This window comes from Triticum dicoccoides, chromosome 5B, assembly GCF_002162155.2.
Source record: "Triticum dicoccoides isolate Atlit2015 ecotype Zavitan chromosome 5B, WEW_v2.0, whole genome shotgun sequence".
Classification (NCBI taxonomy): Eukaryota; Viridiplantae; Streptophyta; class Magnoliopsida; order Poales; family Poaceae; genus Triticum; species Triticum dicoccoides.
This window is the reverse complement of record NC_041389.1, coordinates 53,701,196-53,728,500: the sequence shown is the minus strand read 5'-3', so window position 1 is coordinate 53,728,500 and position 27,305 is coordinate 53,701,196.

Below are 27,305 nucleotides of genomic sequence, written 5' to 3'. Positions count from 1 at the left end.
AGGCAAGTTAATTGTCGAAAACAATGACAAGGGGCTGCATAGCGATGACAAGGAGGAGACCCGGCCGCCGAACAATAGAGGACAGAAGGGTTTCCCCACACAAGTGCGGACGGTGAACATGTTATACGCAACCCACATACCCAAAAGGGAGCGGAAGCGTGCACTCAGGGACGTATATGCGATGGAGCCAGTCACCCCAAAGTTCAATCCGTGGTCCTCCTGCCCGATCACTTTTGATCGAAGGGACCACCCCACTAGCATCCGCCATGGCGGATTCGCCGCATTTGTTCTAGACCCAATCGTCGACGGATTTCACCTCACTAGAGTCCTGATGGACGGCGGCAGCAGCCTGAACCTGCTTTATCAAGATACAATGCGCAAGATGGGCATAGACCCCTCAAGGATTAAACCCACAAAGACGACCTTCAAAGGCGTCATACCAGGTGTAGAGGCCAACTGTACAGGCTCAGTCACACTTGAAGTGGTCTTTGGATCCCCGGATAACTTCCGAAGCGAAGAGTTAATCTTCGACATAGTCCCGTTCCGCAGCGGCTATCATGCACTGCTCGGACGAACCGCATTTACAAAGTTCAATGCGGTGCCGCACTACGCATACCTCAAGCTCAAGATGCCAGGCCCTCGAGGGGTCATTACGGTCAATGAAAACACCGAACGCTCTCTCCGAACGGAGGAGCATACAGTGGCTCTCGCGGCGGAAGCACAAAGCAGCCTCTTAAGGCAATTCTCGAGTCCGGCTGTTAAGCGGCCGGACATCGTCAAGCGCGCCCGGAGTAACCTACAACAAGACCACCTGGCACATTCCGAGCACGCGTAGCAATGCGGCCCCAACCCCAGCCCTCACGAAATCGCAAGACCAGTACCACGCGTACATAACTATGCTCTGGAGATACCATGGGCACAGGGGGAGGGGCACGACCATGGCATGCCCAGAGTGCGGCTCAACCACACCAGGGGCTCCCAATTGTGTCATTCTTTTTTTCTTATTCTCAGGACTCCGTTTTCCAGAAGCCCTGTCCGGCAGTAGACTTGCCGAACTCACGATGCAACAGCCAGAGAAGTAGAAAAGCTACGTCGAGTATCCAGGTGGTCTCTATTACGAGCATTATACCTGTTTTACATACCATCCCACAGCCTACCCCTGGAGGGGGACATGTTAAATAGTCCCATCCCTTGCTTATCACACTATTTTTATCGTTCTGCTTTCGTTGCAGTATTTTTTGAATAAACAATGCATCACTTTTTTTTCCTATTATTGCATTCCTTTTTTATCTATATATGTTCACTTATGACATGTTGCACCCGTACGCTTTGTTACGGCCAAATACACCAGGGGCTTAAGTTCCCCAAAATATGGTGTGATAAGTCCGAACACTTTCACAAGTGCGGCACCCCGAACTTATAGCACTATATGCATCGGCTCCGAATCATGTCTTGGGTCAATAGTTGGGTTTGCCAGGCTCCCATGTTTTGGTACCTTACGTTCCGTTATATCGGCTAAGGTAGCGCTGGGAGAACCACTGCGATTGTGCCCCAGTTGAGCTGGGTTGAGCACCTCAGTGGAGAAAGCTAAAACTGACCGTCACGATAGGGAGAGAGCCGGTCGCTGTTCGAGAGGTTTTTTCGAGTCCCTAAAGACTTATGCCGCTTAGAGCGAGGAGCCGGCTTTGTCCGGCCCAGGCGTGGATAGCACCCCGAATTCGGTCTTCCGAACACTAGGGGCTTCACCGAAATTTAAAATTATAGAATTCTATGGCTAAGTGGGAGTGCTCAAGCATTATAAGTCCGGTTGCCTCCTTCGTTGTGTTGAGCGCCTCCCTCGAAGGACCCAAGAATGGGAATAAGAGTGCTCAAGTTTATCCTGAACACCCCAGCACTCGTGGCATGGGGGCTGAAGCCACCGACTTGCCATCTGTCAGATTTGATAAACGGCCGCACAGAAGGTAATATTTTAAATTAACAAGCGTTGCTTAGCGCATATTAACAAAGTTTTCAGCGCACAGAATAACAAAATGCGAGTCTACTCAAAAATTACATCTTTGGAGCATTCATCCGCTATAAGGCGGGCACCCTTCAGGACACCCTTATAGTACATCTCGGGCGTGCGATACTCCTTGCCCGGCGGTGGCGCGTCCGTCACAAGCTTCTAGGCGTCCATCTTGGCCCAATGCACCTTAGCGCGGGCAAGGGCCCGACGGGCACCTTCAATGCAGACGGAGTGCTTGATGACTTCAATCCTTGGACAGGCGTCCACCAGCCGCAGCACCAGACCGAAGTAGCTCCCAGGCATGGCTTCTTTAGGCCATAGCCGAAATATGAGGCCCTTCATGGCCTGTTCGGCCACCTTGTGGAGCTCGACCAGCTGCTTCAGCTGGTCGCTCAGGGGCACCGGATGTCCGGCCTCAGCATATTGAGACCAGAACACCTTTTTCATCGAGCTCCCCTCCTCGGCTCGGTAGAACGCGGCAGCATCGGACACGCTATGGGGTAGAACTGCGAACGCTCCTGGAGAGCTCCGGATTCGGGTAAGTAACAGATAATTCACTTTTACATGCTTGCTTTGCATGAAGAATGCCTTACCCGTCGCTATCTTTTTTATCGCCTCAATTTCCTGGAGGGCTTTTTGGGCCTCGGCCTTAGCGGCTTTGGCACTCTCAAGAGCCAAGGCAAGATCGGACTCTCGAGTCTTCGAGTCACGCTCCAAACTCTCATGTTTTTCCACGAGAGCCTGGAGCTCTTACCGCACCTCCACCACCCGCGCCTCCTGCTTCTCTCGCTCGGTGCGTTCCGCGACCGCATTGCTTTCGGCCTTGGACACCGCTTCCTTCAGGGTCACCACCTTGTTCGTGGCCCCTGCAATACTCACGTTATTCCTGTCATTTTTTGCAACCAAATCCTTTTCTATAAGGTATTACTTTAATAAGGTATTTCTTACCTTCCTTGTCCTCGAGCTGCTTCTTGGCAAGGCCGAGCTCGTTCTCGGACCGCTCGAGGCTCTCCTTCAATACATTGACCTCCACAGTCAGTGCGGCAGAAGTCAACAACGCAGCCTGCACTCCCATATTGACATACTTATGTTAGACTCCTGCGAATATCTTATTAGATCCTCAGTTCGGCTTTTCTTTCCGAACACCGAACTGAGCATCAGGGGCTACTTTCTATGCGGTACTATTTTACATATCTTAATTACATACCTCAAAGCCTGTCAGAAGGCTGGTATAGGCTTCAGTCAGCCCGCTCTTGGCGGACTGAACTTTCTGAATCACCGCACTCATAACGGTGCGGTGCTCCTCGTCGATGGAGGCGCCGTTAAGCACCTCCAGCAAGTTATCCGGTGGCTCCGGTTGGACGGAGGCCAGCGGCGTTGCAGTCTTGCCCTTCTTATGAAGGGCCCGCCCGCCGGACTTCGGAATCACTGTTGGTTCTGGTACGGAGTCCGGCACAGGTCCGGACTTAGAGCCCTCTGGGTTCGGCCCTCTTTGCGCCCAGAGTCCGGGAGGTCGCCTTGCAGCGCCTCCAGGACCACCTCCTCCTGGTTGGGCCCCTTCTGGGACTCCACCGCGGCATCGTCTGCGTCACGGGGGGAGGAGGCGGTCGGAAGTGAAGTGCTATTCACATCCGACGAATCCATGGAGCCGCTCGACGAAGCGGGGAGATCGTCCTTGGGCGGGCTACATGGTTGTATTCGGTGTTAGAAGACACTATGCGACGAAAGAAAAATCATGAGTTATTCTGGAATCCGGACACTTACGATCTCGCCAGGGGCTTGGCCCTCCAGGGCCACTCCTCTTCGCTGTCGTCGGCGTTGGTGGAACAGTCCGGAGGAAGGGTCCTTCCCTTCTTGGACCCTTCGGCCTCCCCCGTTGGGGAAGCCTTCCTTTTCTTCTCTCCCCCCGCTGGGGGAGAGGCCTCTTTTTTCTCCTCCTCGTCTTCACGGGAGGAGTCCACCTCGGAGTCATAGGACGATGAGTCCGACAACACCTGGCGCCGGGAACTCCTCCGAGTTCCCGTGGCCTTCTTCTTGGCCTTCTTCTCCGGCACCACGTAAGGCGCTGGAACCAACAGCCCCGTTAATCAGGCGTCCGCTGGGTCTTCTGGTAAGGGAGCTGGACAGTTATCCTGCCCGGACTTCTTCTGCCAGGCCTGTCAAAGGTAAGGGAGTTTAGATCCCGCATAGAGTCAAACTATGAAAAACAAGTGTCCCGTAAGGGGTAAAATAGCTTACCTCGCTGGCTTGACGCTGCGAGCTGAATCCGCGATCTTCGGTAGCGGATGCGGGAGCCTCGGCGCCCTTGAACAGCACCCTCCAGGCGTCTTCGTACATAGTGTCGAAGAGCCTGCTCAAGGTCTGGTGCTGTGCCGGATCAAACTCCCACAATTTGAAAGCTCGTTGTTGGCACGGGAGGATCCGGTGGATGAGCATGACCTGGACTGCGTTGACGAGCTAGATCTTCTCGTTCACAAGGTTTTGGACACAGGTTTGGAGTCTAGTCAGCTCTTCCGAATCACCCCATATCAGGCCCTTCTCTTTCCAGGAGGTGAGCCGTGTGGGAATGCCAGATCTGAATTCGGGGGCCACTGCCCATTTAGGGTCACGCGGCTCAGTGATGTAGAACCACCCCGATTTCCACCCTTTGATGGTTTCCACGAAGGTACCCTCGAGCCATGTGACGTTGGGCATCTTGCCCACCATGGCGCCTCCGCACTCCGCCTGCTGGCCGCCCACTACCTTTAGCTTGACATTGAAGGTATTTAGCCATAAGCCGAAGTGGGGTGTGATGTGGAGGAAGGCCTCGCACACAACGATAAACGCTGAGATGTTGAGGATGAAATTCGGGGCCAGATCGTGGAAATCCAGGCCGTAGTAGAACATGAGCCCCCGGACAAATGGGTGGAGTGGGAAGCCTAGTCCGCGGAAATGGGGAAGGAACACCACCCTCTCATGGGGCCTGGGGGTGGGGACGAGCTGCCCCTCGTCTGGAAGTCGGTGCGCAATTTCGTTGTGCAGGTATCCGGCTTTCCTCAACCTTTTGATGTGCCCCTCCATGACAGAGGAGGCCATCCACTTGCCTCCCGCTCTGGACATGGCTGGGGATGGTTGAGGCGAGATGTGCGGACTTGGGCGCTGGAGCTCGAGTGCGCGGAGATGGATAAGCAAAGGAGGAAGAAGGCGTAGGTAACAAGGTGGATCCTTATCCCCTTATATGGACGGACGAAACTATGCGTCCCCACCAGCCTGCTAAAACTCTCTTATCTCCCAAGTGCCGTAATCAATGGCGCGGTTGGGTTACCCACGCCCGTATTGATGAGAATCCCAGAATAAGGGGACACAATCTCTGCTTTGACAAGACGTGCCAAGGAAAATGCTTCGCTAAACACGCTGAGGTGGAACAGTAAAAACAATTGGAATAAAGGCTTGGCCGTGGTGTGACGTCACGCCACGAAATACGTCAGCAGATTAAACTTATGCAAATATTATTCTCTCTACGGTGGTATGTGGAACTTATGTTGCAGAGCCGGACACTATCCTGGTGTTCAAAATCTTCTATGAATTATCCGGAGGAGGAACCCGCCTTGCAATGCCGAAGACAACATGCGCGCCGGACTCGTCATCATTGAAGCCTGGTTCAGGGGCTACTGAGGGAGTCCTAGACTAGGGGGTGTCCGGATAGCCGAACTATCATCTTTGGCCAGACTCCAAGACTATGAAGATACAAGATTGAAGACCCTGTCCCATGTCCGGATGGGACTTTCCTTGGCGTGGAAGGCAAGCTTGGCGATACGGATATGTAGATCTCCTACCATTGTAACCGACTCTGTGTAACCCTAACCCTCTCTGGTGTCTATATAAACCGGAGGGTTTTAGTCCGTAGGACGAACAACAATCATACCATAGGCTAGCTTCTAGGGTTTACCCTCTCTGATCTCGTGGTAGATCTACTATTGTACTACCCATATCATCAATATTAATCAAGCAGGAGTAGGGTTTTACCTCCACCGAGAGGGCCCGAACCTGGGTAAAACATCGTGTCCGTTGTCTCCTATTACCATCCGCCTAGACGCACAGTTCGGGACCCCCCCGAGATCCGCCGGTTTTGACACCGACAGGAGGGCTGGATGAACAGTAGCCCATGGAGGGGTGATTGAACAGGAGCCCGTGGAGAGGGCTGGTTGAATAGTAGCCAGTGGAGTAGCGCGCGGCGGAGGCTGGATGAACAGGAGCCCGTTGATGAATAGTCGTAGGTGGAGGTTGGAGGAGCTCGATGGTCGATGAACAGTAGCCCGTGAAGGCTGGAGGAGGTCGACGGTGGAGATGAACAGTATCCCGTGAGTCCAGTTTTGCAGTACGCCACACCCCTCCCGATGAACAGGACCCCCGTTTCGACCATAGCGCTCCAACACAAGTTCGTTTCCTCCATTTTGCGGTACGCGACACCCCTCCCGATCAACAGGACCCCGTTTCGACCGTAGGAGGTCCAAAACAAGTCCGTTTCCTCTGTTTTGCGGTATGCCAGACCCCTCCCGATGAGCAAGATCCCATTTTGAATGTGGCTGGTCGAACACAAGGCCGTTTCCTCCATTGTGCGGTACGCCAGGACTCGTTTCCATCGGCTGTTCCGTCCAAGCCCGTTGGCTCCCACGCGTTCCGTTGCCTCCCGATGAACATGACGCATTCTGTTGCCTCCCCATGAACACGACGACGACACAGTTTCTCCGTTCTGACCCAGCCATGTACATGAGACCTGGCCATACGTATGCGCGAGTAGGCGTTCAAGACCCCACCTGTATGTACGTACGTGGCCATATTTACTTTCTTGCACCTTGGCCGCTATACGTACGTGTACATGCTACACGCGCGCTGATGACCCACAAGTATAGGGGATCTATCGTAGTCCTTTCAATAAGTAAGAGTGTCGAACCCAACGAGGAGCAGAAGGAAATGATAAGCGGTTTTCAGCAAGGTATTCTCTGCAAGTACTGAAATAAGTAGTAACAGATAGTTTTGTGATAGGATAAATTGTAACAAGTAACAAGTAACAAAAGTAAATAAAGTGCAGTACGCAAGAAGGGTCTACCAAATTGGGACAAAAGCTATCTTGTGGAGAACCAAGAACAAGAAAATCAGCAGGATATTTGGTTTTCCCACACAAGACTTCAACATCTCTAACAATTCCCATTGGAGATATAGTATCTCTATTGGCAAGTTTAATTGTAACATCAATTTCTTCTAACTCAGCAGGTGCAATCACATGCATAATTTCTTTGTATAAGCCAATGGGTATAACAGTAGCACTAGCACCAATATCACATAAGCCATGATAACAATGATCTCCTATTTCAACAGAAATAACAGGCACGCCTACCACAGGTCTATGTTTATCTCTATCACAGGGTTTAGCAATTCTAGCAGTTTCACCAGTGAATTGAATAACATGCCCATCAATATTATCAGACAAGAGATATTTAACAATAGCAAATATTGGGTTCTACTTTGACTTGCTCAGGAGGTGTATAAGTCCTAGTATTGCTTTTACGAACAACAGTTGAAGCTTTGGCATGATCCTTCATTCTAACAGGGAAAGGGGGTTTCTCAACATAAGAAGTAGGAACAATAGGATCATTATAAGTGACAATCTTTTCTTCAACTTTAATAGGTGCAGCTACTTTTACTTCTATGGGAGGATGATATTTAAACCACTTCTCCTTGGGGAGATCAACATAAGTAGAAAAAGATTCACAGAAAGAAGCTACTATCTCAGAGTCAAGTCCATATTTAGTGCTAAACTTACGGAAAATATCGGTATCCATAAAAGATTTAACACAATCAAACTTAGGTGTCATACCTAACTCCTTACCTTCGTCGAGGTCCCAATCTTCAGAGTTGCATTTAATTCTATCCAATAAATTCCATCCAAATTCAATAGACTTCATCATAAAAGAGCCAGCACAAGAAATATCGAGCATGGTGCGATTATTATTAGAAAGCCGAGCATAAAAATTCTGGAGAATTCACTACTGGAATCAGGGATTTTGCCGTCTGCCAGATCTTTATCGTCTGCTTGCGGACGGCAAAGAAGGTCTTTGCCATCAGCTACCAAACAACAGACGTCAAAGAACTGGCAAACGGCAAAGAAGGTCTTTGCCATCTGTCATTTCTTTGCCGTCAGCTGGCAGATGGCAAAGAATCTTTGCCATCTGTCAGCGGACGGCAAAGAGGTGCCACCGGATGCCTGTATACTACAACGGTCCACCCCCACTCTTTGCCGTCTGCTCGCGGACGGCAAAGATTCTTTGCCATCTGCTGGCGGACGGCAAAGAGGGGGCTATCTTTTTTTTTGCGGTAAAAAAAACCATTGCCCCACCTCCTGTATCTCTATCCCCTCTCTCTCCGCCCCTATATCTCTACCCCACCCCTCTCTCTCTCTCCCGCTCGTCTCTCCCTCTCCCTCCTGCGAGAAGCTACGCCGGCCGATTCCGGCGGGATTCGACGACGCCTGCCCCACAGCCAAGAGCCTCCCGACCCCGCCTTCCTCGACCCCGCGCCACTGCACCCCCTCGCCTCCTCCCACCGGTGCGTGCTGCCACCTCACTGGACCCCAGGAGCCCCGCCGCCTCGTGCTGCCACCTGCGCCGCATCGCGCGCCGCCACCTCCCCACAAGCTCGCCGCCCTGCCGCGGAAGCCTCGTCGCCGGTCGCCCCAACCTCGAGATCCGCCTCCGCCATGGGATCCGAGCACCGAGCTCCTCTGTGCCCCGCCCGCCATGGGAGATCTGAGGCCGACCGAGAGGCGGGGATGGGGCGCTGGTGGGCCCCGGGGATCTGCGCGGTGGCGCTGCTCTGGCTCGCCGCGGCCGCAACCGGAGATCCCGATCCCGACGAGCTCGAGCGCGCGTGAGTCCCGCTCCTCCGCCCTGTTTTTTCCGTGCCTGCTCGCTTGCTCTGTCTATGGCTCAGTACTGTCGATTGCTGGATGTGCACTTAGGTTTGGTCGCCGTGAGGATCCTCCAGTGGTGCTGGATGTGCCATGGCGCGGTGGTGCCCCTGGGTGGCGCCTCCGTGCTGCGGTGCCCCTGGTTGGCGCCTTCGTGCCCGTGCTCTCTCTGGCGCCGCCGTTGTGGTGCTCTCTGGCAAGCTCCGACTTGTTGTGGTGGTGTTGGTTGTGATGCTGGTCACACCATAGTGATGGTGTGGCTGCATCCTGCTTCGGCTACAACTCCTCTTGGTGAGCTTGTCCTTGCTCCCCTCCTGATCTCTCTAACGCATAGCTGTAGCATTTGATCTTGTTGGATGTGAGGCTCTATTAGCTGTGGTTAGCTGCTGTAGATGAGCATCAACTTGTATTGGAGCTCTCTGTGATGGATTCTTGTTGTGTCAGGGTTTTGGTCAGTGACCATCTATGTGTATTTGTGAAGTATATATACTCCTGTACTGCTCTGTTCTGTGTATTTGATCCTGGAGTTGTTACTTTGGTCAGTAACTTTACTCATGAACAGATACTCACTTGTTCGTAGTTATTTTACTTCTAATACTGATATGAACAGATACCACTTGGTTTGGCTATTCCAATTTGTCTCTTTCTAATAGCCTATGAACAGATGCTATACTTGGTTTTGGCTGTTACTTTCCTAGTCTTCTACTGATAAGATAGATACTACATCTGATTTGGGCAGTGATGCTGGTCTGAGCCCCCCTCTCTTAGGCTTAATTTACATGTGGCTATCCCTCTGCTGTGATGAACTAGCCTTGGCACTTCCAGGCTGTCTGAGCAGATAATCCCTCAAGTATACCTTGAGGTCTTCTGTACCTCTCCTTAATGGTTACCTCTTCTAAGCTGCTTGTGGCTGGATGTGTTGGGACTTGGTCTGGTTGGCTGGTTGTGATGTATATCTCCTCCTGGAGCTTTGTTTTTGGCGTTGCACAGTGACATGTACCTATTGTCACTGGACAAAACTGATTGTGGTGATGAAGTCTAATCTTTGGCTTTAATCACTAGTTCTTAGTTGGCTTAATTCCTGGAGCTAGTACTGATAGTGGTCTTTGTGTTGGCATTTAACTAACTGCTAATTGTGGTGGCTTCTTGATTGGGTCCTTGGCTGGTTCTCTCCTTTGGCTCTTTGGTATTGGTTTACTCTATTTGGCTTTCTAATTAAGATCACTTTGATAATCAGGATCTTAACTAAGATTATCTTGATCTCAAGTACTGGTTCCTACAGCATTGCATTTCACCAAGTGAAATGCTACATTTCTACTCCTAACCCATTCTCTCTTTCTTAGTGTTTTTGTTATGCAGGTTGGAAGAAAAGAAGAAGATCCAGAAAAGATCTTAGTAATAAGATAGTTTTTAGGAAAATAGATATTTAGTTTTAGATCATTCCTTGTAATATTTGTTGGATATGTGTTGGATATATATGTGTTCATGACTATATATTGATAACATGTGTTGGATATATATATGTGTTCATGAGTATTGGTAATATGTGTTGGATATGCTATATTGGTCATATATATATATACATATATATATATATATATATATATATATATATATGTGTGTGTGTGTGTGTGTGTGTGTGTGTGTGTGTGTGTGTGTGCTTGATTTTCTATGAAAATGAATTGATATAAGAAGAAACATAATTAATGCCTATTTGGTCTCTTTGCCATCTGCCAGCAGATGGCAAAGAGCCTGCAGTCTTTGTCGTCTACCGGCAGATGGCAAAGAGCCATGCCCTTTGCCGTCTGCCAGCAGATGGAAAAGAGCCATGCCCTTTGCCGTCAGCCGCTGATGGCAAAGGCCCCTTTGTCGTCCACCACCAAAAGCAGACGGCAAGGTAGCTCTTTACCGACCCTTTTCTTTGCCGTCCACTTTTGCCGTCCGTGGCGGACGGCAAAGTAGCTGATTCCTGTAGTGATTGTCAATTTTGAGAGCTCATGATTGGGGCATGAATATAACATTGATTTAAGCCTCCCCCAAGCTTGAGCGATGCTTTCTCCTTCGCGAGGACAAAAATTATATATATAATTGCGATCACGATGAACAAGATGCATAGGGTAATACTTTTGATGAAATTCCAATTTCAATCTTTTATAGTTCCATGATCTCGTATCATCACATAGCCTATACCATGTCAATGCGTCTCCCTCCAAAGATAAAGGGAAAGCCTTCCTCTTAACAACATCATCGGGTATACCTGCAAGCTTAAATAGTCCACAAATATCATCCACAAAGCGTAGATGTTCGTCAGGATGCTTTGTTCCATCTCCTGCGAAAGTGTTAGCTAGCAGTTTTTCCATCATACCCGAAGGAATCTCAAAAGAAGTTTCATTTTCAATAGGTTCAGTAGGTTGAGTAGGTTGAGGAGCAACTCTTTTCTCTACTGGACGGGGTGAAGATACCCCGAACAAGCCCCTCAAATAATTACTTTCCATAGTAACAAGTGACAGAAAATTTCAGCACACTAAATAAATTTTTCCTTACCAAATTCCACCAACCAAAGGCGCTTCACTCCCCGGCAATGGCGCCAGAAAAGAGTCTTGATGACCCACAAGTATAGGGGATCTATCATAGTCCTTTCGATAAGTAAGAGTGTTGAACCCAACGAGGAGCAGAAGGAAATGATAAGTGGTTTTCAGCAAGGTATTCTCTGCAAGTACTAAAATAAGTAGTAACAGATAGTTTTGTGATAGAATAAATTGTAACGAGTAACAAGTAACAAAAGTAAATAAAGTGCAGCAAGGTGGCCCAATCCTTTTTGTAGCAAAGGACAAGCCTGGATGAACTCTTATAATAGGAAAAGCGCTCCCGAGGACACATGGGAATATCATCAAGCTAGTTTTCATCACGCTCATATGATTCGCGTTCAATACTTTGATAATTTCATATGTGGGTGGACCAGTGCTTGGGTGCTGTTCTTACTTGAACAAGCATCCCACTTATGATTAACCTCTATTGCAAGCATCCGCAACTACAACAAAAGTATTAAGGTAAACCTAACCATAACATGAAACATATGGATCCAAATCAGCCCCTTACGAAGCAACGCATAAACTAGGGTTTAAGCTTCTATCACTCTAGCAACCCATCATCTACTTATTACTTCCCAATGCCTTCCTCTAGGCCCAAATAATGGTGAAGTGTTATGTAGTCGATGTTCACATAACACCACTAGAGGTTAGACAACATACATCTTATCAAAATATCAAACGAATACCAAATTCACATGACTACTAATAGCAAAACTTCTCCCTTGTCCTCAGGAACAAACGTAACTACTCACAAAGCATATTCATGTTCAAAATCAGAGGGGTAATAATGTGCATATAGGATCTAAACATATGATCTTCCACCAAATAAACCAACTAGCATCAACTACAAGGAGTAATCAACACTACTAGCAACCTACTAGCACCAATCCCGTACTTGGAGACAAGAATTGGATACAAGAGATGAACTAGGGTTTGGTGATGAGATGGTGCTGGTGAAGATGTTGATGGAGATTGCCCTCTCCCGATAAGAGGAGCGTTGGTGATGACGATGGTGATGATTTCCCCCTCCCGGAGGGAAGTGTCCCCGGCAGAATAGCTCTGTCGGAGCCCTAGATTGGTTCCACCAAGGTTCCGCCTCGTGGCGGCGGAGTCTCATTCCGAAATGTTCTCCTCTATTTTTTCTCATCGAAAGACTTCATATGGGAGAAGATGGGCATCGGAGAGCCACCAGGGGGCCCACGAGGTAGGGGGGCACGCCCAAGGGGGGCGCCCCCCACCCTCGTGAGTAGGGTGTGGGCCCCCTGGCCTTCATCTTTGGCGATGATTTTTCTTTATTTATTTTAAGGTGTTCCGTGGAGTTTCAGGACTTTTGGAGTTGCGCAGAATAGGCCTTCAATATTTGCTCCTTTTCCAGCCCAGAATTCCAGCTGCCGGCATTCTCCCTCTTCATGTAAACCTTGTAAAATAAGAGAGAATAGCCATAAGTATTGTGACATAACGTGAAATAACAGCCCATAATGCAATAAATATCGATATAAAAGCATGATGCAAAATGGACGTATCACATGCCTCTACTACGACATGTGCACGCCTCTACATCTACCAGTATGTACGTACACGTTTGCGACCAGAATGACCATGTTACGTACGCTTCGACCAGGTGGGTCCCGACTGTCAGGCACTTCCTTGCGTGCGAAGATGTAGCTGGTGGGTCCCAGCAGTCTGGGGGGCCAATCGTTTTTTTGCCCGGACGCACTTCCTTGCGTGCAAAGATGTAGCTGGTGGGTCCCAGCAGTCAGGGGGGAAATGTTTTTTTCATGAAATACGGTTACCCGTCCGGTGGGTCCCTGCTGTCAGGTGGAGGAATCATTATTTTCTGTGTAATAAGGAGGCACTTCCTTGCTGCTGCCGTGGACCCAGTTGTCAGCCTCTCCACATACAGTACTCTTCCAATGGAAGTCGGTCGTTGACGACATTGACCACGCCGCGTCGAGAGCACCAAGGCGGTGGACGACCGCGAGGCCTAGGAAGGGGATAACGCGGAGCCAGGGAAGACGCGGCAGTGGATGCCCACGCGGAGAGGAGTACGAGGGTTCACTGGTTCAGCTGCGGTGTGAGGTTGCCGCCGCCACAGAATAACAGGGGGTGTGGGTGAGTAGAGGGATGTCCTGGCCAATGGTGGGAGTAGTAGGGGGTGGTGAGGCCTCCGCGGCATCACAGCCGGCCACAGGAGGCAGGAGCACGCGGCACGACCGACGCTGGTTTGGGTGGCTGGAGCAAGAATACCACATGTTGAAGAAGCGCTACAGCCGTTGGATGAACATCGTACGGTAACTAGAGCTAGAATCGTTCATATTGACTAAGTTGACAAAGCCCTCCGTCCCCATCAACTTGGTAGGCCCACAAGTCAGCCTCCCACTATGCTGGGTTCCAGCTGGCAGGGCGAGTATTCATTTTTTTGTGCGTAATAAGGAGGCACTTCCTTGCGTGCGAAGATAGCTGGTCGGTCCGACCTATCAGCGGGGGGCACGTTTTTCGCGAAATACAGAGGCCCTTCCGGTGGGTCCTAGATGTTAGGTGGAGGAATCATTATTTTGTGCGTAATAAGGAGGCATTTCCTTGTGTGCGGCCATGGACCCAGCTGTCAGCCTCTCCACGTACAGTCCACATTCGATGGATGTCGTTCATTGACCATGTTGACCAGGCCGCGCCGAGAGCACCATGGTGGTGGACGACGGCGAGGCCTAGGAAGGGAACGACACGAATCCGGGGAAGACTCGGCAATGGTTGCCCACATGGTGGGGAGTATGAGGGTTTACTGGTCCGGCTGCTGTCGCTGGAAAATAACAGGAGGTGTGGGTGAGTAGAGGAATGGCCTGGCCAGCAATGAAGTAGGGTGGGGCGGTGCGGCCTATGCGGCAGCACAGCCGGCCACGGGAGGCGGGAGCAGGCAGTCACACCGGCGCTGGTTTGGGCGGATGGAGCAAGAAGATCAGATATTGAGGAAGCAGCACGGCCGTTGGATTAACATCCAACTGTCACTGCTGCTAGAATCATTTGTGGACTATGTTGACAAAGCCTTTCGTACACGTCAACCTAGTAGACCCATAAGTCAGCCTCCAAATCTGTCCCAAATAGCATACAGCCCGAAATTTCTAGCCAGATTCAAATTAATTTTGAAACTAAATATACCTTAATTTAAATTCAATGAAATTTTACCCGCACAAAAATAATGAAATTTAAAATATCAAGATCCGAAATAAAAAAGTATTTTGAACTATTGCCTCTTTGCTGTATTTTTTTCATATTACAGCCCATTTATTATTACTTATAGCCCATTTCTTATTACTTATAGCCCATTTTCTTGGCAAAATGCATCCCTCCTCATCTTGAAATATTTCCGGCCCAGCAGGGGTAGAAAAGCAAGTAGGCTTACGTTGGTTATTCTGCAAAAAAAATAGCTGGCTAGCCATTTTCAGAAAGGAAAAAAAAACTGGGCTGGTCATGTGCTAAACATATGAAATAAAAGCCTGGTCTAGACAGGCCACAGCTCCTACACAACCCAGTTGATACCCTTCTCCGTCCCAAAAAACAAAATTACTGCGTGCGCTGCTGGGTCCCTACTGTCATCCTCACCTTGTACAGTCATATCCTTATTCCTATCGGTTGTTGACCATGTTGACAACACCGGAGGGCGGCACCGCGGCAATAGAACCAAGGCGGAGGATGATGGTGAGGCTTCGAACGGGAACGAACAGGAGCCGCGGAAGATGCGCAGAGTTTTTGGGTGCGATGTGGCCACGATGCGTGCGCGGCAGCACAGTCCCGCCGGCGCTGGTTTGGCTTTGGCGGCTCGAGGAAGAAGAGACTGAAGAAACACGACAGACGTTGAATGTCAATCCAATGGTCAAGGTTGGCACAATCATTTGTTGACTAAGCCGACAGCAAGTAGCATACTTTTTTAAATATAGGAAGAAAAGAAAAACTGGGATCATTCGCCTGATAACATTCCTGAAACTGCGACCGTTCGATCTTGTGTCGAAACTAAAACTGCAAGGAAAATGCATTTGTCCGTCGTCCTGCTCCCAGGGAACATTCGCCACATAAGTGACTAGCACCCTTGGTTTTCAACCGAGAGGTCTTGGGTTCGAGTCCCAGGAACTCTCAATTTTGTCCTCCTTCCTTCCTTGCAAAAAAGGGAAAGAAAATCAAAGAATTGAGAAGGCATACAGAACAAGCTAGTGTACCAGTAAAGAGACGTTGCTGAGTTTTAGAAAAAAGAGAGACGTGCTCCTGTAGCTGGTTCGAATCCAAACCTAGACTATGACTATATATGGTGCTATGCTACTCTGCAAGTAATGAAACTGACATATCCAACGTTCGCTTCTCCTCTTCTCTACTTACTCTGCCTAGCATCAGAAGCTCTGGCCGCAACAACCATGTCCACTAGCTGCTCGTCCACCTCCTCTTTAGCAGGCAACAACCAGATATGCGCCAAGTCGCCACCCATACCATCGCCTATGGGTCTCATCACACCCCCGCCCACACGCGCACCGTAGCCGGTTGCTCATCGCAACCCGCTGCCGTTGGTGTGGTGCCACTGCTGCAAATCACGCAGAGTCATCCTTCGCGTCTCAACCACAATCCTCAACCCTGGCCGAGTCTTCTACAAATGCCCGAATCATGGGGTAATAATATGTTTAAGTGTTGTTCTGCTGCTTTCAGTTGCTGATTTTTTTAATAGTTTGGTTGATGATCTTCCAATTTGATTCGTGCAGAAAAGGGAAGATTCGTGTGATTTGTATTTCTGGGAAGTTGCTGACGTGGGGGTATGCAACTACGCTGATTATTTGGTTAGCTGAGGAATCCCAATACCAGCAGGTTGGGGTGTTGGACAAGTAACTAAAGGAACAACAGAAGAGGAAGATGCAGAGCAGAAGGTTAAAGATGCAGTTCCTCTGATCATGGCCAAGCAACAACTGTTGAACGGCCTTGACAACAATGAGGAGATGAAAGAGCCTGTGAAGATAATGGGCAAAATCGATGTGCTCTGTAGGATGATTGTCTCTTTATTTACAGTGTATGTAGCACTCATGATGTATTTAGTGGCTATGACATGAGCACTTTGCTGAAACTAGTAATGAATGAAACCTGTGTAGCAAGCTGGGCGTAGAGTTGAGAACATCTAATGATTTCTATTGACGGAAATCAGGTGGTATCCCCTTCTGCTCATAAATAAATAAATAGCAGAGGACCTTTTGGTAATAAATAAATAAATTAGCAGAGGCCCTGTCGGGTCAGCTTTGTTCTCATTCGAATACATCGAGCAAATTGCAGTCCAACATCAAACTATGTCATCAAATTCAAGTTTCACAGCCAAATATGAGTACAACTAAACAACAATGTCATCATGTTTTAGTCATCATACAATCACCAAACACAAATCAGCATACATAACAAGTGACGTTCTCACAGCAAAATACTAAACAACATGTTCATCAGGTTTCAGTTGTCATAGCAAACACAATTTCACATAGTAGATAAAAAACGTCATCTAACAGGCAAATACGACAAAAGCAATGCAATCATCATCCGCAACAGCAGCGTCAACATCTTTGCCATGTGTATCAGTATGAATCGTAATTCCCCACGGTGTCATCTTCTTCTTCGTCCTCAACGTCCTCGAACGTTGGCTTCTTCTTGATCAACCCTTGTATGTCCATAGCACGACAGGCAACCTTTTCGCCGGTGTCATTGACGTGATGGCTCTCAAAGATATTAGGAACATCTGTGTTATCTTGTACATCAGGAGCAGTGTAAGCATCATCGTGTTGTGCAACTTCATTAAACTAATTCCTCTTCTCAAACCTTTGCAATACTCTCCACTCATCGCTACATGAAAATGTGTCTTCCAAGAAAAATATCTGTGTTGCTTGATTTGCCAAAATAAAAGGCTCGTTGGTCTGGTACGCCGCCTTGACATTGATGGATTTGAAATAATCATCAGCTCTGGGTTTTGCGATCCTGGAAAACAGGTTATACCAACAACAACACAACAGAACCACACACCAATGATCCTCGAAACTGGAGATATACTACAACTGAACAATGTCTGTTATGTTAGCATACATTTCAGTTGTCTCTTTGTCATACGTATCCGTGCTCATGATGGCACTGTTTTGTGTCTTCCTGCCTTCGTCTCGTGCAAGGGTGTTGTAGCGCACATCTCCAACAACGCAAGATTCATAATGTCTTACCGAGTATCAGGACCCATTGCTAGTGAGTAAAGGGCATCATCAACTGCCTTCCCATCCTCCCGCATCTTCTTAACCTATGGTTAGAAAATAGACAAGCTGATCATCTTATGTACTCAATATATTAAAAAAACTGACAATGCAATTCAAAAGCTTACATGGCTCTTGAACCATTTCGCAAATCCTGCCATAACCAGTTTGTCAATGTTTCTTGGATTTTGCGGCAGTAACTCCTTTTTGTAGATGCTGCACAACACAGTGATTGCGTCAAACATCTAAATATATAAGAATGTGCTGCAAGTTTAGTAGATTACGATGTATAAGCTGCAGTACTTAGCACTTAATTACTTGATATAAGGTAGTACCTCAGGACGGTTATTCAACACATACCAAACCATATTGTCCAAATCTTTAGGTTTGTCCTCTTGTCGACTCTTCCCTGTAACTCGAACAGAATAATCAAAAACATTGAGCCCGGGATTGTCTTCACCCACCTCTTTGCTAAGCTGGTCAGCTATTTCAATGTATTTTGAGCAGAATGTCAACGCTTCTGTAGCAATGTAGGCCTATGCAATGGAACCCTCGGGTCTAGCTCTGTTCCTAACAGAGCCCTTGAAAGTGCCTAGCCGCCTTTCAATAGGGTACATCCAGCCATACTGTACTGGACCTCTAAGTAGTGCCTCATCAGGTAGATGAACAGCCAAATGCACCATCACATCAAAGAGGGATGGAGGATATATCTTCTCAAGGTCGTGTACGATAGTTGGTATCTTGTCTCTAAGACGCTCCAAAGTATCTATCCTGATATTTCTACTTCAGAGTTCCCTGAAGAATTGTCCCAACTCTACAACTGCTCTGTATAAGTTAGGGCGGCCCAATCCTCTAAGGATAACAGGTAAAACCCTTTGAAGTAGGACGTGGCAGTCATGAGTTTTCAACCCTTGTACCTTGTTTCCACCTGCACTGACTCTCCTTTCAGGGTTGGAAGCAAATCCATGTGGGAATCTCACACGTGACAGGACCTCGCAGAATTCTTTTCTTTTTACCTTGTCCAAGACATACATAGCTGGTGCCATATCTTGTGGTTTACCTTCATCTTGCACTTGCAATTCCTGTCTGATACCCAGGTGTGTCAAATCAATCCTAGATTTTAAGGTATCTTTCGTCTTGCCTTCAATATTAAGAAGTGTGCCGATAATGATGTCACATATATTTTTCATGATGTGCATCACATCAAGATTATGCCGCAAATCCAAATATTTCTAATACTCCAAGTCCCACAAAGTGGACCTGCGGGTAAACAATAATCTCTCTTCTACCCTGCCACGCTTTATTTTCCCGCTACCATTACTAGGATGGTTTCCTGGTGTAATATGCCTGACCTTCTCTAATTCCACTTGCACTCATCGGCGGTGAGCCTCTTTGGCGCATCACGGTTTTGATGCTTTGCATTGAACACATGTCTTCGGTATTTTCTAGGATGCGGCTTGTCCTTAGCAAGGAAACGATGGTGTCCAATGTAACAGATCTTGCTAAGTATTGCGTATGACAGCAGATTCCTGTCACAGCGAACACATGCATTGTAACCATGTGTCATTCACCCTGACATAGTGCCTAAAGCCGGATAATCATGGATGCACCAAATTATAACAACACGTAGAAAGAAATCAGCTGGTGGGCTACTATATAGGTCTCGAGTGAGAACACCCCTCCATAGCTGTTGAAGTTCCTCCACAAGAGGCTCCATGAACAAATCAAAATCCTTTCTAGGACTTTTTGGACCTAAGATGAGCAAGGCCATCATGTAGTTTGATTCTTTGGTGCAGACATTTGGAGGCATGTTGTAAGGGATAACAAGCAGTGGCCACATGCTATACGTGGCGCTCTGGTAGCCAAATGGGTTAAATCCATCTGAAGCTAAGCCAAGTCCAATGTTTCTCGGGTCAGCAACAAACTTTTTGTGTTTATGATTGAAGCTTTTCCACTCACTACCATGAGATGGATGGCTCATTACATTCTGATCTCTATACTCCTGGTTCCTAGAATGCCACAGTACATCCTCTCTTGTTTCAGCATCACGAAACGACCTCTGCAATCTTGGTATAATTGGAAAATGTCTCAGAACATTATGAGGAATCCTCTTCACAGCATCACCATCTTTCCATCTTGATGATTTGCATTTCGGGCATTCACTTAAGTTGGCATAATCCTTCTGGAACAGAAAAGAATTATTCTTACAAACATGTATCATATCATATCCAATTCCAACTACACAAAGGAAATTCTTCATTTTACTGTAGGTGTGTGGCAGCTCAGACGCATCTGGGAAAGATTTACAAAAAGCATCCAACATCGCATCAAATGATTTATTGGTCATCCGCTCAGATGTCTTCACCTGAAGAAAGGTGACCATAGCTGAGAATACTGACAGCTTATTTCCTGGGGTGACAGCCACGTTGCATTGTTCCAACATGCAGGCCCACCATTTTTGTTCTGCAGGTGAAAGTTCATGGGATGCACGAGCATTTCGTAGCATTGTTTCAATGTTGGTCAAACTCACTGGCTCCGCCACCACCACCTCCTCCTCCTCTTCCACCTGAGCATCAGGCAGATCAAGATGGTGATCTGCTGCTTCCACGTAGTCAATAACATTGATGTTCACAACTTCACCACGATGAACCCACCTAGTATATGTGACCGACATCCATACAAGTGTAGATGATTTTGCACAGTTGACTGGGGTCTTGTAACTGAATTCATACAACTGCTACACGGGCAAAGCACATCTGATTTCGGACCATCGTAGTCAGCTCTGATAAAGTTTATGAAGTTTTCAACCCCTCGACATATGTAGCGGAGAATCTTCGAGCAGAAGTTATCCAAGTCCTATCCATCTGTTAGGCATACAAATTAGTTCTTCTACTAGATATTACAGGAAAAACATATATGCTTTTTTATGAAGTCCAGAAAAAAACCTAGGTCGATGTCTAAAGCTATGGCAACATATTTGGACGAGCAGATCTAAGTAACAAAATATATGCAAAGCTAAGTCAGCAAACATATTTGAGTGCTAAATTATGGCAGACTATTTCAGCAGTCAATGAGGCAAAGCACACAACCATCAAACTATCAAAGGCCATCGCAGCAACAAAGATCGAGTATAAAACGGTGTAGAGCTATTTCACCTAATAGATTGGCTACTAGACCATGGAAATCTACGTCACAATAAATATATGGCAGGATATTTTAGCAACTAGTCGGCCTTGGCATGCCATCTCAGCTAAGCAGATTGAGTGCAGAACAGGGCAACGAAGCTTCTTAAGCAGAGCATATTGACCGTAAACTACTTTGGCAAACAGTGAGATTAACAGTGTCTATCAGCTAACATTCAGCGCTACACCGACATGCACGGGGCCTCAGTCTAGAATGCACATACCGTGGGAGAAGCTGGCCGCCATGCGTCTCCACACGAACGTCGCCAGCGGTGGCGGCGCTGACCGCCATGCGCCTCCACAAGAATGTCGCTAGCGGTGGCGGCGCGGCTAGAGGACGACAGTCTACGAGGGCGTACCGTGGGAGCGAGAGGATCGCCGTGCATCCCCTCGACGAACCGTGGCGCCGACGTATCGGCGCGGCGGGGAGGGCGGCTTTGGCGGAGCGAATGGAGTGGAGGGGGACGGGGGGAGGGGGGTTTGGGGAATATTATTGGCTAGTTGGCTGAAGGGTGGGTTAATCTAGGATTTGGGGGGAATTTTGGGGTGGGAGGGGGAGGATTTTCATGCGGTGGTCGGGGGGAGTTTGGCGCATGGTCGGTTTCTCCAAATGCAGTCCCACGTATCAGGGAAGAGGCAAGCCAAAGCACATTCCATTTGCGTGAGCCGTGTGCAGGACAGAACGTGTGTGGGGTGCAATGCGACCGCGACAGGGGTGCTGTGAGTGTGCCACCTTTTTCCTTTTAAACTAGGTGCTTCGCCCCCTCAAAAAAACTTGTTGCTTCGCGCGATCCATCGAAACTACTACTAGTAATCCGGTAATCCCGACTAAAACGGCGCGGCCGGGTCTTTTCCCGCGCTATATGCTGGGAGGTTGGCTTAGTTGGGTTTTTAGGACGAGTAATGCTACACCTATGTAATCACAGTTACGAAATTAACGTAATGTGAAACGTGTGAGCTGTTTATTGTAGATGGGAGGGAGGGAGGGGCCCACCACCATGAAAATCAGGGGAGGAGAGAGAGAGGCAATTTACGTTAACCCTTTCGTAGGTTCCTGTAGATGTAGAAGGATGTGAAATGCGTGAATGTGCAGTGGACGTACTATTGGAGTGCCTAAGATAAATTGTGTATGTATAGACCCTATGTGTTTATTTTACTTCGCATGTTATCTTTGTCTCGGTTCAATAAAAAGCAGAGTTGGTGATGATGGTGTGCCTGTCATCCTGCAATATAGGCCGGCCGATCTATATCTAACATATAGGAAGGAAACTATGACAATTTACCCGCACTCCTCTCCACATTTGCAGATAAGGTCTTCCCTCGTTCATCCTTTTCTCCCACAAGATCTTGATCTTCCATGCAACGCACGGGCATATAGCTAGTAATCCTACAATATACTATATTATTGTGAAAGTTCATATACACCGACCGAGATTAATGCAAACAGGGCCGATTTTCATTACATTTCGAACTTTTATAGGACAGAAAAATAAAAGAAACCCGACCCTAAACCTATTCTACGGCGGCGACCGACGTCCTCCATCTGCGATCTCTATGTACGGGGGCGGAGTTCAAGACCCGTGAAGTGAAGGTGCGGTCTCCAGTGAGGATGAGTAGAACACGGGATATGGACCGGCCAGTTGGCACACCATGCCCTGCTACCTCCAATGCCCTACTCATCCTCAGAGGAGTCCCCGACCTCGGCGGTGCTGGACGTTGGACGACGACAAGTAGGACGCGTTGCTGACGGTGCTCCCGTCGTCGGCCGCCGGCGTGGCCACCGCTTGTGCGGTCGCGTCCGCGTCCGGGTACGCCGCGATTGCGTCGTGAGAGGCGACTTGAGCGAGGGCGGAAACCTCGAGCTTCATCCCCGAAGACAAGCTCTCCCGCAGAGCATTCGCGATTGTGGTCATGGCGGATGTGGTGCCAGGTAGGAGGACGATGCGCTATGGTGTGGAGGTTAGCTGGGCGTTGCCGCTTTAAGTAGCGCATTCCGGTGAGGCCAAGCATCCGGGTGCGTCATTAAGTCGCCGGAGTTGGTTCCTCGGGCACCGAGCCTCTTAACGATGGCATACGGACGGACGACATGAATGCGGGCAGCTAGCGCCGACTGGGAACGCACCGCGCGATGATGCGAGGGACCAGGTTTTTTGGTGTGCCAGGGTAGTCAGCTGCGGTCGTGGCAACGTTGGAGATGCCCTTTGCTCACATGCGATCCCCGCATGTCATTGAAAAAGCAAGACGACCCGGCATGGTCTCAGGTCCTGAGGATGCAGTTAGCCGTGCTAAACCACTCTGCGGACGCATCACAGCACCCCATGCATCCTCGACGAGCCGGGTGTTGGGGTGTGTTTGGATTGTGGCCAAAGTGCACCTTACCAAAATTTTGGTCATGACCCAAAGATTGGTCTTTGTTTGGATGGTTGCCATTTTTTGGCATGCCAATGAACTCTAGCCAACTCTAGTTCATTTTTCTTGCCAATGTCGGCCAATCATGGGCAACCAAAACCTCAACCAAAATTTTGGCTACCCAATGCTTTGAAGGGGCAACCTTGGGCACAAACTAAACATACTGTTGGTCGTGCCACAGCACTAACGCCACCCTCTGCACACCGAAACCGACTGTGTCTAGCGATGATGAGCGTGTCGCTCACCGCGGTCGCCGTGTCCAGAGGCGGTGCTGGAGCTGCGCCACGTTGTTGGCCCCTACGACCCACATGAATGGTTGCCGGTGGCGACGAGGTCGTGGGCCAGCTCCTCCATTTGACTAGTCTGCGCTACTTCATCCTGACATGTGTGCCCCACATGTCGGTTTCCCTGTTTTCCCAGCCATATTCGAGCGCCAGTGCTCCGGGTTGTGCATTAGGCCTTTCACTATGTAGGCCAAGTGAGACAACTTATTGTTTACCTGAGCCGTTCAAGTATAATCATGTGGTGTTTTCTTATTTCTCATTCCTCTCCAACCCTCTTCTCCATCGATAATGTCGCCCTCCGGTTGAGTCCATCCTCCCGCATGCCTCATTTGAACATTCCACCGAGTATCATTCGCATGTGGGCCTAGACCATGCTTGTATTTCCAATGTTGTCATTTGTCCGACATGCAGACAAACAAACGGTTCGTTTAAAGTTTCACTTTGCCTCCACTACGTGTCGCTTCGCGTCTTAGTTTTGACATCCCATTCGGTCCATGCCCCAACACATGTTGACGAGATTGATTGATGTTCAGAGATCAACTGCGTGTCGTGCAAGGAGATAAATGTTTGGTCTGTTTCCAGGATAGAAATGACCTACGGGGGGGGGGATCTGTGGGGATCAGAGGGAGTATATTGTACGTTCATAAGTGAAACGAATGTATTGTACCCACCCTAGTGTTCTTTCAATCGATCTCCAGACCCCGAGATGAAATCGAGAGAGAACGAGTGGGGGCATGTGTGCTACCTAAGGCGGATTCAAAATTTTGAATCGGTGATCATAGCATCCGCAAATCATATATAAAGGGTATTCAATGTTCGTTTCGTTTTTGAACGTATAATATACTCCCTCCTATCCTTTCTAGTTTACATATAAGTTTTATGTGTAGTCAAAGTATCTATACTTTGATCAAAAAAGTATCAATATTCAACAACGCCCAATCAATATTGTTAGATTCGTACGTACTCCTAGATCTGTACTCGAGATGGTTTCCAATTTGTTTTCAACCACATGAATGTGCTTGTTCTCGCGCATGCTCTTCCTACTAGGATTTCACCACGTATAGCTAGTCCAATAGTAACTTTTTTTAAGCTCCCTGTCCAATAGTACTAGTGGAGTACTGACAACATCTGTACTAGAGTAGCAGTGCTCATAGTAGTACTCCCTCCTTCCATTTATATAGGGCCTATGTGGAGGAGAGAGATGTGAAAAAGTAAGGCTGGTCGTAATGGGAGTATCATAGGTAGTATCATGCATGCCAACTAACCAATCTTGATGAGGTGGCATAGAATTAAATGAAGAAAGAGAGGCTTGAGTATCATATCATGATGCCGTATCATATTAAATGATGTGCTACTTTGTGTCATGCATGGCGATAAATATAGCCCTATATGATACTAACATATCATACTATGCATTACGGATGTAGTATCATACACTAGTATCATATGCATGATACTAGTATATGATACTCCCCATTACAACCAGCCTAAGGGGAGTGAGCTCTCATGCAAGTGCCTAGCTATATACGCATTCCTAGTTAAATACAATAAATATGAAGAAAGAGATAGAGAGGAGATGGAAAAAAGTACTAATACAATAGCCAACATTATAATTTTTTTGCGGGAAATAGCCAACCTTATAGCCCACACTACTGTATGAGTGCATATAATAGATGATGGTTATGGATGACATGGCAGTTCCTTATAGCCATCGACTGGCTATATTATTAACCATGCTCTACTGCATTTTTCAAAACTGCATCCACTATTGACAAGATTAACAGTACATGAGATGTATAATGTGAAAATTATATCATTGGAAGCTCCTTTCACATATGAATTTGACCGTATTCTTTGTGTAAGTTGCATGTCATATATTATTACTCTAACATTTGGTCAAAGTTAGCCTCGAAAAATGCATTAGGCCCTGTATAGTAAATGGAAGGAGGGAGTAGTAGTGGAAGTGGATCCTCTGACATAGGTATCCCTGCCTTACCCTCCCTTTCAGTCACCTACTGGCGGACCCCATGCTTGCTAGGCCCCGCATGTCAGTTACTCAATGGGTTCAGCCACGTCAGGGGATCCTCATCCGTAGTATACTCCCTCTGTTTTTATTTACTCCACATAAAACGGAGGGAGTGGTAGTATAAATGATGCGGGCGGGGGAGGGGGAGGGACGTCGGTTTGCTCTCAACTGCGGTACCACAAGCGAGCGATAACGCAAGATGAAGCGCGTTCCATTCGGTGAGCGACATGGAGGGTCCAGCATGCCGGGCCACAACGCGAACGCGACAAGAGCGATGCATAGAAAAAATTGATTGACCGGTCGTCACCGGAACCACTATTCACACCAGAACCTTCGCTGCTCGGCCTACGCCAGCCACTGCCCTAAAACCACACCTAATCTCCAGCCCATTCCCCCACCTTTCGATCTCCTAGCCCGCATCAAGCGTCCCCTAGTTCACCGGAAAGCCATGGTGCGCCGCAAGATCACATACTACAATTTGCTGACGCCGGAGCGCCACGCAGAAATCGCGGCGGAGGTCGGCACCACAGAGCTCCGTTCCCAAGCTCGCTTTGCGGCGGGCCAATCCCCGAGTTCTCTGGAGCCAAGCTATGAGGAGGAGGAAGCCGATCCAATGTTCATGGCAGAGGTCGCGGCGCAGAAGGCCCCCGATGGGTATGAGACGATGGACGTCGACTTTGTGCCGGCGTCCGAGTCCCCCATGGTGCAGGCGGACCAGCGGTTCAACCTGGCGATACTAAAGGAGGACCGGGAGTCAGCGGCTCAACTTGACGCGGAGCTCGCGCATGCTGCTGCCATCGAGGCTCTCCTGCAGGCGGAACTGGATGTCGTGGATGTGAACCGGGCGGCGGAGGCTCAACTTGAGGCGGAGCGCGCGAATGTCACTGCCATCGAGGCCCTCCTGCAGGCGGAACCGGACGTCCTGGACTTAAACCGGGCAACAGAGGCTCAACTCGACGCGGAGCGTGCGGATGCCACTCTCATCGAGGCCCTCCGGCAGGCGGAACCGGACGTCCTAGACTTGAACCGGGCGGCGGAGGCTCGACTCGACGCGAAGTGCGTGGATGCCGCTGCCATCGAGGCCCTCCTGCAGGCAGAACCGGACGTCCTCGACTTGAACCAGGCGGTGCTCTCGTCCGTGTAGAGCGCCCGCACGCTCCGCGTGAACGAGTAGCTGGAGGCCGAGGAGAATCACGGTGCGGAGACACACGTCGGCAGCTACGACTGGTTCGCGCCAGCAGCCAAAGACGACGAGGCAGTCTCGTTTCGCGAGCAGTGATAGTTTTTATTTATGTTGTTGTTTTGATGGATCTTTTGCTGAGTAAAAACATATATTGTTATGCAAGTTGCCTGACTTGGGTCAGTCTACCATTTTAGGCGGTTGGATGAATATCCTACATCTCCTAACCCTTCTTCCTCACCTCTTCTTCTTCCCCAACAGACCACCGCACGGGCCATACGGATACTCCCCAACATGCGGTTGGATAAACATACTCTATGAACGAAAAGTATGTGTCAGCGGTAGGATGGCTGAGTTTGGTTTGTTCACATGCGACAGCACATGACAGTGAGGGTGCATTCCCTTGGTTGGGTTTATGGCATGCAGGGGCAACTGTG